Source organism: Petaurus breviceps, unplaced genomic scaffold, assembly GCF_028583685.1.
Source record: "Petaurus breviceps papuanus isolate PSGF00001 unplaced genomic scaffold, PetGlider_PUasm1.0 90700, whole genome shotgun sequence".
NCBI classification, from domain to species: Eukaryota; Metazoa; Chordata; class Mammalia; order Diprotodontia; family Petauridae; genus Petaurus; species Petaurus breviceps.
This window is the reverse complement of record NW_027187315.1, coordinates 7,083,688-7,095,082: the sequence shown is the minus strand read 5'-3', so window position 1 is coordinate 7,095,082 and position 11,395 is coordinate 7,083,688. Positions and strand designations below refer to the sequence as shown.

Below are 11,395 nucleotides of genomic sequence, written 5' to 3'. Positions count from 1 at the left end.
GAAGGAAGGAAGGAAGGAAGGAAGGAAGGAAGAAAGGAAGGAAGGAAATAAGTCAGTAAATTTGTTGATAAGCTTCGTCAGCTTTCCCTTTGATGGTTTCTTAATAAGAAAATATAAGACCTATCAATCTTATTTTCATTTCCACTCTAAAATATGTCTCAAGTATACATGTGTACATGAATGTATAAAAGAGGACAAGATGGTGGGATGGCAGAGCAGAAATCCTGCTGAAAAGAGGAGGTAGTCACAAGTGACTAAGTCTCGGTAATCTGGGAGGTCATAGATTTAATTTGGGTTTGATCTGAAAGAGTCCATAATTCTACTCAAAAAGAAAATGTGGTCTTCAAACAACAGCTACTGGTGGCTTCAAAAATCTTTGAATATTGGGCTACATGCCATGGACACAAATTTTTTTGATGGGAATATTCAAGCTAGTCGAGGATTTTTCTATATCTGTGTTTCAGTGTGGAACATACTGTTCAAAGTAAGAAGATATGAAGGGGGCATATGGTACATAGAAGAATATATTAGCCAGTCATAGTCCTGAGCCAGTCATTCTTTAGTATTGCTAAATAATCACTTCTTTAGGTAACAATGAATTCTACTGCTTGGAGGCCAAGTATGTTACACTTTATCCTTCTCCCAGGGTTCTACAGTACCTTTGAGGTGGGTAAAGGTCTCTAGACTTTGCCTTTCACTCAAGCTCCCATTGATTGTGTTTTCCCAATTTTAGCTGTAATCCAGTTATATTTTGCCATTTACCAGTCAGATTAATTTTTATGAAAGAATGTTTACTTCAGACGTATAGTAAGAACAAACATACATATGTTCCCATTGAGGCAGGAAGAGAGCATAGTCTTGGTTCATCACTTTAGGGGTAGAAAAGAAAGATTAGGCTTATAGCTTTATTCAATTCCTATACTGCAGGAATCAGCAAGTCTTGGTTTATTCATTTTTACTTGCCTTTTTTTTTTTTGGAGATGGGGAGGCAGGGCAATTGGGGTCAAGCAACTTGCCCAAGGTCACATAGCTAATTAAGTGTTGTGTCTAAGCCAAATTTGAACTCAGGTCCTCCTCACTCCAGGGCCAGTGCTCTATTCACTGTGCCAACTAGCTGCCCCTACATTTTTAAATAGAGTAAAACTATTATTTTAAAATGAAAAAAAAATTCTTTAGCTTGCCTGTCCATAGGAAAAGAGATTTGACCCTTGGGCTATAGTTTGCTGACCCTATCGTATCAGCCCCAACTAAATTCTAAGTCCAAAACTTTGGGCTATAGTTTGCTGACCCTGGCTATATGGCATCAGTCACAACTAAATTCTAAGTCCAAAGTCACACCCACTCCCCTTTGCTTGCACCCCAGATCCTCAGCTTCTTAGTGCTTCCCTGCTGGGCTGGCAATAATTTCTGGTCTAGAATCTTGACTCTGAAGTCTCATTCTCCAGGTTGAAATCAAGACTTCACCATTTGCTGGTTCTTCCTCATTAAGACTCACTCATCCCCTGGAATTCATGCATTGGAAGTACCCTGTACCTTTGTAGCCCCTTCCTTTGACTGAATGGCTCCTTCGGGAATCTTCATTTTATGGAGATATCTTTTTTTTTTTTTAATCTTTGCTGAGAAAACCCTAAATGGGGTCATGAGGAGTTGGACATGACTGAAAAATGACTGAACAAAACCCTTTTATTTCATCCCTTTCTTTGTTCCAAGCTAAGGAAGACATTTTAAACAATAGACTAAAAGAAAATGGTTCCTCAGGAATCTGAGTGGAATAGAACAAAAAGGAGCTATGTTCCCCAATTTGAAAAGATAGATAATCTCAGAGCAATGAACCCATAGTAAACCACAGGGTCAAGTAAAGCACTGGGATTAGTGAAGGTCATCAGTCCCCATGGCCTCAGCCTAGTGGTTCTTAACTCACTGTTCTTCTAGACTAGGGCTTCTTCAACTTTTTTCCACTTGAGACCCCTTTATACCCAAGAAATTTTTATGTAGTCCTGGGTATATAGGTAACGTACAATAAGGCATAAGGAAATTTATTTTTAAATGATTCTTTGGTATACATATAATTTTACTATTTATTAAAGATGAAAGCAAATATGAATACTAATGAGATTTATGTGCTTGCTTATTTTTACATAAAAGAAATTAAATCTTGGTGGAATATTTGATACTGCAGGACGTAGAGTACCTTTGATGGGGTGCTTGGGATCTGTATTTGTAACATCAATTTGTAATACCAATTTGTAACATCAGTCTGTAAAACCAGTTTGTAAAATCATTAACCCCTTCCCCCCCAGCACAACTTCAGAGCATTAACTTTGCCCAGCAACAACTCATGAATTGTTTATCTCAGCTTGGAATAGTGACAAGCTATTCCTATGAATCTTTCACAAAAGTATCTATAAACATTCCAGCTTAGGCAACTATTATTTCCCCCTTGTATAGTGTCCCACTGCCCCCATGAATCCTTCGGTACTGTATCTCTAAGTTAACTACTTGGCTGCCTCCAAGAATCCTTCAGGACCCTATATCTGGGTTAACTCCTTAGCCTATTATCCACACACTGAGTCTCAGCCTTGGTTCCCAGACATCATTCTTGTCAAACATGACACTGATGGGTGTCAGATTGGGCACTTCTCAGTCGGCCCTTGATTGCTAGCTGACTTAGTGATGTTTCAAGCCTAAAACCACACCTCCAGGTAGCCCCCCCCCTTGGGCTTTTTTCCAGTGAATCATGGGCAATACACCTGCACAGTTACATTAAAAATGCAAGTTCCTTTAAACACTGGCCCCATCTTAACTCCTCCCTAATCCCACCCTCTTCTCACCTGGTCAGCATAATTGACATCTAATGAATAGCCTTAACTTTTTAAAAGCTATGCCTGCATTTCTTTAAACTTGCAGGTCCCCTAAAGGACTCTTGACTGCTGTATAGCCTAACAATGGTCCCCTAAGGATCCTTGCCTGCTGTAAAGTGTACAATAAACTTTTACAACTCTGACTCCAAGTTGGTCTGGGCTGAATTCTTTCCAGACTAAATCACAGGCTTTCTGGTCTTACATAAAGATCAGAGTTCCTGCTGAACCTATTGTGATCCATCCCTCATCATCTTCATTGTTTTCTAGGGTTGACTGATATTTTGATATTATAAACGTCAATGCTGAGAATGCCACTTCACATAAATATGTAGTACAAAATGGCAGAAGCATGTTTAGGGCCATTTCATAAATTGTTGGAAATTCTGTTCAAATCCCAAGTTAAAATTCTTTTAATATTTTTTTTTAGGAAACTCAATTTTAAACCTGTGTCATTTAATAACTTGGAAAATTATTTGACTTTTAATGGCAGATGACCAATACTTTTTATTTAAATTGAGTATGGTTTTTGAACCCAACTTAGTTTTTAGAATCAAAATTTGAAGGGAAGTATTTCTGAAACTATATCTCCAGGCACTTCAGATGATCAATTATAACTCTTACAATTAAATCTTTGGAAAGGTTATTTTCAATTATAAAATCATCTGTAGCTGTAAAAATTTCTAAACAACCATTTTCCACCCTATTCTTCCATATGTTAACACTTTTTGTAAAACTTTCAATTTTATCTTTTGACATAAATGTTACATTTTTTCCTTGATGTGACATGTTTAAATCATTGAATTTTTTTAAATCCAACAAATAACACAGTTTTGAAAGCCATAATTCATTATAAGAAATGAGTAAAATTAGATTTCTGCTTAGTCAAAAATATAACAACTTCATCTTTCAATTTAAAAAATCTGTTTAAACTTCACCCTCTTGAGAGCCACATGGTTTGACACATTTTCTTTTTCTTGTCAATTTAGGTATCTACAGCAAAGACTTTGTTCCATTGTCATTATTATTTTTACCTCTTCTCTCTAAATTTAGCCACTTATCTATAACTAAAAAATTTTTTTGTCCTAAAATACAGATAAACATTGCTAATAATTTCTCAAATAAATAATAGCTTCATTGTGTGAAATTATATTTGTTTGTGCTTAATTTAAAAAAATAAGTTGATATTGACACACACATACAGAAGTGATGGTGGAGAAATATTATTAAAAGGTTTTTGTTTTCACTTGAGTCAATTCAACACTTATGCTTCTATTAAAAAAAGGAGATAAAAATTTGACATCAAGCATTCCAACAAAATACAATCCAAAGATATACTAATTTGATACTTATATGCTGAGGGATGATGGATAGGAAAATATTAAAAGTTTTTATTTTCCACAATTAAACTATAATGTTTCTGTAAGATAAGAAAACTTTGCATATGTAGTAAAAACACTGCAATTTATAAGATATGATAGTGTCAAATCTGAGTCAACGTGTTTCTGTCAGTATTTGTTCACATTGGGTGTCATGACAGCATGCACTGTGCAAAGTGCACATGTTGTGTATTCAAAACTAAGGCTGCAGTAAAGTCACAATGCAACATGGGCAACCAGTGCCAGAAACATCTCAGATTTATTACACACTTGATTTTGAATTAATTTTTGGTCATTGAACATTCAGGGAACCTTTACTGTTGACAAATTTTTCACAACCTCCACATTCAATTACATGACCCCACATGGAGTCAGGACCCACAGTTTAAGAAATGCTGTAGACTCTACTGAATTAAATGATTTTTTAATAGTAAAAGCAAACAAACAAACAAACAAGCATCATAGAATAATGCAGAGAGTTGACCTTGGGAACAGAAAGGCCTGAATTTAATTTCTGCTGCTGATAAATACTAGCCATGTAACACAAGGTGAGTCATTTAAACACCCAGTGTCCTAAAATATTTCCTAAATTAAAAGTTGAAGAGAAGTTGACAACCTGTATTGGCAGAGGAAATTTTCTCATCTTCACATTCCCTTGACAAATGAAGGCCCTATTCCTATAGTTAATAGATAATGAGTACACTGGAACTTGAATTCTTCTTCAGGCAGTTGAGTAATGGTGACATGGTTGAATATCACTTACAAAAGTATGGCTACTCTTGCCATCATCACCATCATAGTTGTCATCATTATCATTATAAATTAGAAAGTCAGTTTATTAGCATACAAGAGAAAATGTGTCTGACCTGAAAACTAGAATCAGCTCTGAACATAAGCAATCCCCAATCTATGGAGTCTTTCTCAGAAAACAAAACTATAGATCAGAAGGTTATTTGGTAAACACAGAAATAAAATGTAAAGAGTTGGCTAGTTTTAAGAATCACAGTTATATTTGCATCAGTATCTAGTAGTGGATGATACATTTTATTTATAATTTTAAAATATTATTCCTTTTATCATGAACTTGAAAAACATTTTAATATACAAGAACAGAAAAGAAGGATTGTTTATAAAATAATATAAATAAAGCCATGAATATTGATTATACATGGCATTTTCCCCAAATATATATTGAATTTAACACAGTATTATCAACACAGCCCTACTGATCTATGTTCTCTTTTATATTTCCTTCTGTTCTCTTCTGTGAATTTTTTAAAAAGTTCAATTGATACCCTTTGAAAATTAATTGCTCATGGGTAAGCCAAACCAATATAATAAAAGTGACAACATGATCTAAATTAAATTAATTACTCAGTGCTGCATCAAAGTTGCAAAAGAATATTTTACAGGGCTAGAATAAATAAAAACTAAATCCATCTGAAGGAACAAAATATCAAGAATATCAAGGGAAATAATAAAAAGAAGTGGGAAGGAAGTAGGCATAGAAGCCCTCAATCTCAAACTGTATTATAAAGTAGGACTCATCAGAATGGTTAAAAAATAGACAATTCCATCAATAGAACAGTTCAGGCCCACAACTTAAAAAGAAGCAAATGAATATGGTAACTTACTGTTTGGTAAACCCAAAGACTAGAAGATGGTGGAGTAGAAACAGGACTTGTCTGCAGCTCCCACTTCCACCTCCTCCAATAAATGTAAAAAAAATTTACAAAAAAATGTAAACAAATTTTAGAGCTACAGAGCCCTCAAAGTGACAGAGAGAAACAAATCTTCCACTGAAAGCAGCCTGGCAGGAAGGGTCTATCACAGCACATTGGGAGCCTAGCCCAGCGTTGCATGAATGGTTTTGGCTCCAGGGCAGCCCCAAACAGCAGGGGCCAAAGTAGACTTTAGGAAATTGAAGCATCAGCAGCTGTGGCAGTTTCCAGACTTCTCAACCCATAAATGCCAAAGACAAAGTAAAAGGTCAGTGGGGAGCTCTGTTGGAACTTGGTGACTGAAGAGCTAGGTCTGGCCCCTGGCACCAAGGTGAGAGGTGGTGGAGATACTGTGGCTGGAGGATGGTTGCTGCCACACAGCTGCCTCCAGAGCTCCTGGCCTGCAGATTGTAGGGGAACCAAGCAACTATTCAAAGGGTAATAGCTCTTGCTTTGACCTGCTTGGATCTGGGTCACTGTCTTGGACAGTGATCCTGGGGTGAGAAATGCCAGTGTGCAAGAGCTTGTGGTGGCTGTAGAGAGGGTGCCCTCCTTACACCTCTGACAACATTTGTAAAAACCCCAGAGATTTGGGACGAAACTCTCTCCATTCTGGAAGCAGAGTTCTGTTGTGGCAAAGGGCTCAAAAGTCAAGTAATTGGCTGGCAAGATGAGCAAGCAGAGGAAACATAATCAGACCATAGAATTCTTTTTTGGGGACAAAATGTATCAAAGCATGGAGCCAGAAGAAGTCAATAAAGGCAAAACTCCTGCATCAAAAGCTTCCAAGAAAAATATGAATTTGTTACAGGCCATGGAGGTGCTCAAGAAGGATTTTGAAAATCAAATAAGAGAAGTGGAGGAAAAATTGGGAAGAGAAATGAGAATGATGCAAGAAAATTATGAGAAGAGAATCAACAGCCTGCTAAAGGAGACACCAAAAAACTGAAGAAAATAACACCTTAAAAAATAGACTGACTCAAATGGCAAAAGAGGTCCAAAAAGCCAATGAGGAGAAGAATGTTTTAAAAAGCTGAATTGGCTAGATGGAAAAGGAATTTTAAAAACTCATTGAAGAGAATAATTCCTTCAAAACTATATTGGAGCAAATGGAAGCTAATGACTTTATGAGAAATCAAGATAATATAAAATAGATCCAAATAAATGAAAAAATAGAAGGCAGTGTGAAATACCTCATTATATAAACCACTGACCTGGAAGATAGATCCAGGAGAGATAATTTAAAAATTATTGGACTACCTGAAAGCCATGATAAAAAAGAACTTAGAAATCATCCTACAATCTGGATCTGAACTATGCTTCTAGGCTTACATCCTGTATGTTTTCACCTAATTGGCCTATTTTTGCTTCCCTCTGTCCTATTGGACAGCCTGTACCCCCATGCCTAGGGTGCTCTTCTTCCTCACCTCTGTTTTTTGGAAACCCCTAATTTCATTCAGGGTTCAGTTTAAGTGTCAACTCCCACACAAGGTCCTTCTTGTTCCACTTCATGTCCTTTCCTTCCCCCGTCATTGTCAATACTTCTTCCATATACTCCTATAAATTATTTTGTATTTACCAAGTATGTATTTTGTGTTTACTTAACTGTGTCTACATTTTTTCCCTCTATCTACCATGCATGGAATGTAATCCCTTCCCTTCTCCTACTGTCTTCCATGTCTTCCTTCAAATTCCAATGAAAATCTCATCTTTTACAGTAGCACTTCTTAAAATGTAGGTTCTGACCCCATGTGTGGTCATGTAACTGAATGTTGGGGGCTGCAAGAAATTTGGCAACAATAAAAGGTTTCTGAACACACAACAACCACAAATTAATTCCAAATCAAATGCGTAATGAATCAGGTATTTCTGGCAGTGATTGCCCATGTCGCATTGTGTGACTTCGCTATAGCCTTGGTTCTGAACACACAGCATGTGTACTTTGCACTGTACATGCCATTAAATCATGGAACACCAACAAACAGTGCCAGAAACACCTCATCTTGGATTGGAGACTATTGAATGTTATGAACTACAGTGTTTTTACTGTATTTACAAAACTGTTGAATGAATTTTGGTTTTGGATTAGGGCAGAATTTCGAACAATTTCTGAAATGGCCCTCAACATAACTCTGCAATTTTGCACTATGTATTTATTCAAAGTGGCGTTCTAAGCATTACTGATTATAAAATCAAAATATTCATCAGCTCTGAAAAACATTGAAGATGCTCTGTGTCCTGCAGTATCAAATATTCCACCAAGATTTAATTTTTTTGCAAAAATAAACAAGCACATTCATCTCAGTATGCAAATAGTAACAAAATTCATTTGGAAGAATAAACGGTCCAGAATATGAAGGGAATTAATTAAAAGAAATGCTAGGGAAGGTGGACTAGCTTTAACAGATTTCAATCTGTATCATAAAGCAACAGTCATCAAAACTACTTGTTACTGGCTGAGAAATATAGGAGCAGATCAATGGAATAGATTAGGCACATGAGATTCAAAAGTCAACGACTATAGTAATCTATTATTTTATAAACCCCAAGACCCTGGTTTTTGGGATAAGAACTCACTATTTGACAAAAACTGCCGGGAAACCTGGAATATAGTATGGCAGAAACTGGGCACACACCATTATCTAACACCATATTCCAAAATCAAGTCTAAATGGGTGCATGATCTAGGTATAAAGGTTAATACTGTTTCAGTCTCTCTAAAACAAGGAATAGTTTACCTATAAGATTTGTGGAGAGGGAAAGACTTTATGACTAAACAAGAATTAGAGAACATTATAAAATGTAAAATGAATAATTTTTACTCCATGAAATTTAAAAGCTTCTGTACAAACAAATCCAATGTAACCAAGATTAATAGGGAGGTGGGAAATTGGGAATCTTTACAACCTATGTCTCTGACAAAGGACTCATTTCTAAAATATACAGAGAATTGTGTCAAATTTATAAGAATACAAGTCATTCCCCAATTGATAAATGGTCAAAGGATATGAACAGGCAATTCTCAGAGAAAGAAATTAAGGACATCTATAAGCACATGAAGAAATTCTCTAAATCACTATTGATCAGAGAAATGCAAATCAAAACACCTCTGAGGTACCAGATCTCACCAGTCAGATTGGCTAAGATGACAAAACAGGAAAATGACAAATGCTGGAGAGGATGTGGGCAAATAGGAACACTAATGCATTGCTGGTGGAGTTGTGAACTGATCCAGCCTTTCTGGAGAGCAATCTGGAATTATGCACAAAGGCTATAAATACTTTCATATCGTTTGACCCAGCAATACCACTCCTAGGGTTATATCCCAAAGAGATCGTAGAAGTGGGAGGAAGACCCATATGTACAAAAAGTTTATAGCAGCTCTTTTTTTGGCAGCAAAAATTGGAAATCAAGGGGTTGCCTATCAATTGGGGAATGGCTGAACAAGTTGTGGTATATGTATGTTATGGAACACTATTGTGTTATAAGAAACGAGAAGCAGATGGTCTTCATATTTACCTGGAGAGGCTTATACAAATTGATGCTGAGAGAGAAGAGTAGAATCAGGAGAAATTTGTACACAATTACAGACACAACGTATGTGTGATGACCAGCTTTGATAGACTGGACTTTTCTCAGAAATGCAGTGATATAAGTCAATCCCAAAAGACTCAAAATGGAGAGAAATATGTGCATCCAAAGAAAGAACTAGAAAGAACTGAGTTTATATCCAGGTGGAAGCAAAATACCTGATGTTTTTCCTTCTCTTGTTTGGTTTTATGTCCTCTTTACCATTTTTCATTCCATGTAATACAATCTATGTTTATAACCTGACTAATGTATAATGTGAAAGTATTTACAGATCCTATACTTGACTATATGCTGCCATGCAGGGGAGGAGAGGAAGGGGGACAAAATGTGAAACTCAAGGAATTGTGGAATTGAATCATTTAAACTAAAAGGAAACAAACAAATTAATTCAAAAATAAAAAAAAATTCAAAAAAGTGCATGGTCAGTCATATTTGGTCTGTGGTGAGAAAAGGGGAATGAAGGAAGCCAGATGTTAGTTGGAAATTGATATAATTTTAATTAAGACAGATATAAGCCTTTTCCAGAAGAAAGGAATGAAAAGAATATAAAGAGAACTCGCCAGCCCACTTTGCTCTTACTAAAATAATATTAGTAATAATATTTTAACTATAAAACATATTTTATTTTTTTAACAATGCTGGTGAGATGGCAATTCAAAGGTCTGGTTCCTAGTTTATTTATTTATTTATTTATTGGATTTTTGGAGGGGGGAAGGCAGGGCAATTGGATTTAAATGACTTGCCCAAGGTCACATGGGCAAATGTAGTAGTAAGTAGTTAGTAGTAAGTAGTAGTAAGTGTTATGTTTCTGAGGCTGGATTTGAACTCAGGTTCTCCTGACTCCAGGGCTGGTGCTCTATTCACTGCTCCACCTAGCTGCCCCCAGGTTATTTTTTATACTTAGTTTTAATGACTGAAAAACATACTTCACAAAGAAACACATTTTTTAATGGAATAAGTACATCATTCCTGCACTTACTAAATCATGCCACTCATTTTTCAATTCCAGTCATTTATTATGCAAAAGTTTTTGTTGAAATTCAGCCCATAAATTTCCATCTATCCCAATGTGAGTTAGTTCTTGCAATCTAATGAGAAGTTGTTACGTTTTATATCCTTAACAAATGGCCTAAAAAACTACTGAATATCTTCATTTGGAAGATTTTTAAATAGGTAAGAAAATGCTATTTCTAACTTTTTTAGCTTATGCAGATAAGAATTTTTTCAGGTAACAAGTACATCTTTGTGGCAATAAAATCTTAGTTTTAAAATTTCTTGCTAATAATAGTGATTTCATAGCATCATTAGCTAGTGTCTCAAGGTATAACAAACACTTTTCATGAGGTTGATTGTTAATGATAGTGGAAAAACCCCATATTTCAAATAATCTTCATCATATCTGATTGTTTTAGTTGACTAGGTTGTCATATGATTGATGAAGACATATCTGGAATAGGAGTGTCAGTTCTTCCATTTTCTTGTTTTGCTTTGTTTTTTGCTTGTTTTTGCATGATTAATATTAGTGTAAATCTAGAGATTCTTTCTAAGAGTCCTTTTAAGCAGTTCATCCATTTTGTAAGGATTATTTTGGTTAAAATTAGATAATATTATATATAAATCCATACAACCAGGCCCATATAAATTATAACACATTCTACTATGCTAAAAGCAAATCAATGAGATCACCACTGTTGACTGCTACATTGTGAAAATCCTGTTCTTCCCTCAGAATACTTCATGTATCATTCATGACCATTTGACACACAGACCCATCAAGAGCACTAGTGTCAATTTGTTTATCAAATGTTAAATAAATAACAAAGTTTTGTCATTTTTTTAGATAAAA

General features: G+C 35.6%; 1 long non-coding RNA gene across 2 annotated transcripts in view; it reads left to right on the top strand.

Moving 5' to 3' along the window:
- The window catches only part of LOC138144435 (uncharacterized), a 206,829-nt gene that overhangs the window by 177,898 nt on the left and 17,536 nt on the right, over positions 1 to 11,395 (top strand). The window lies entirely within an intron of this gene.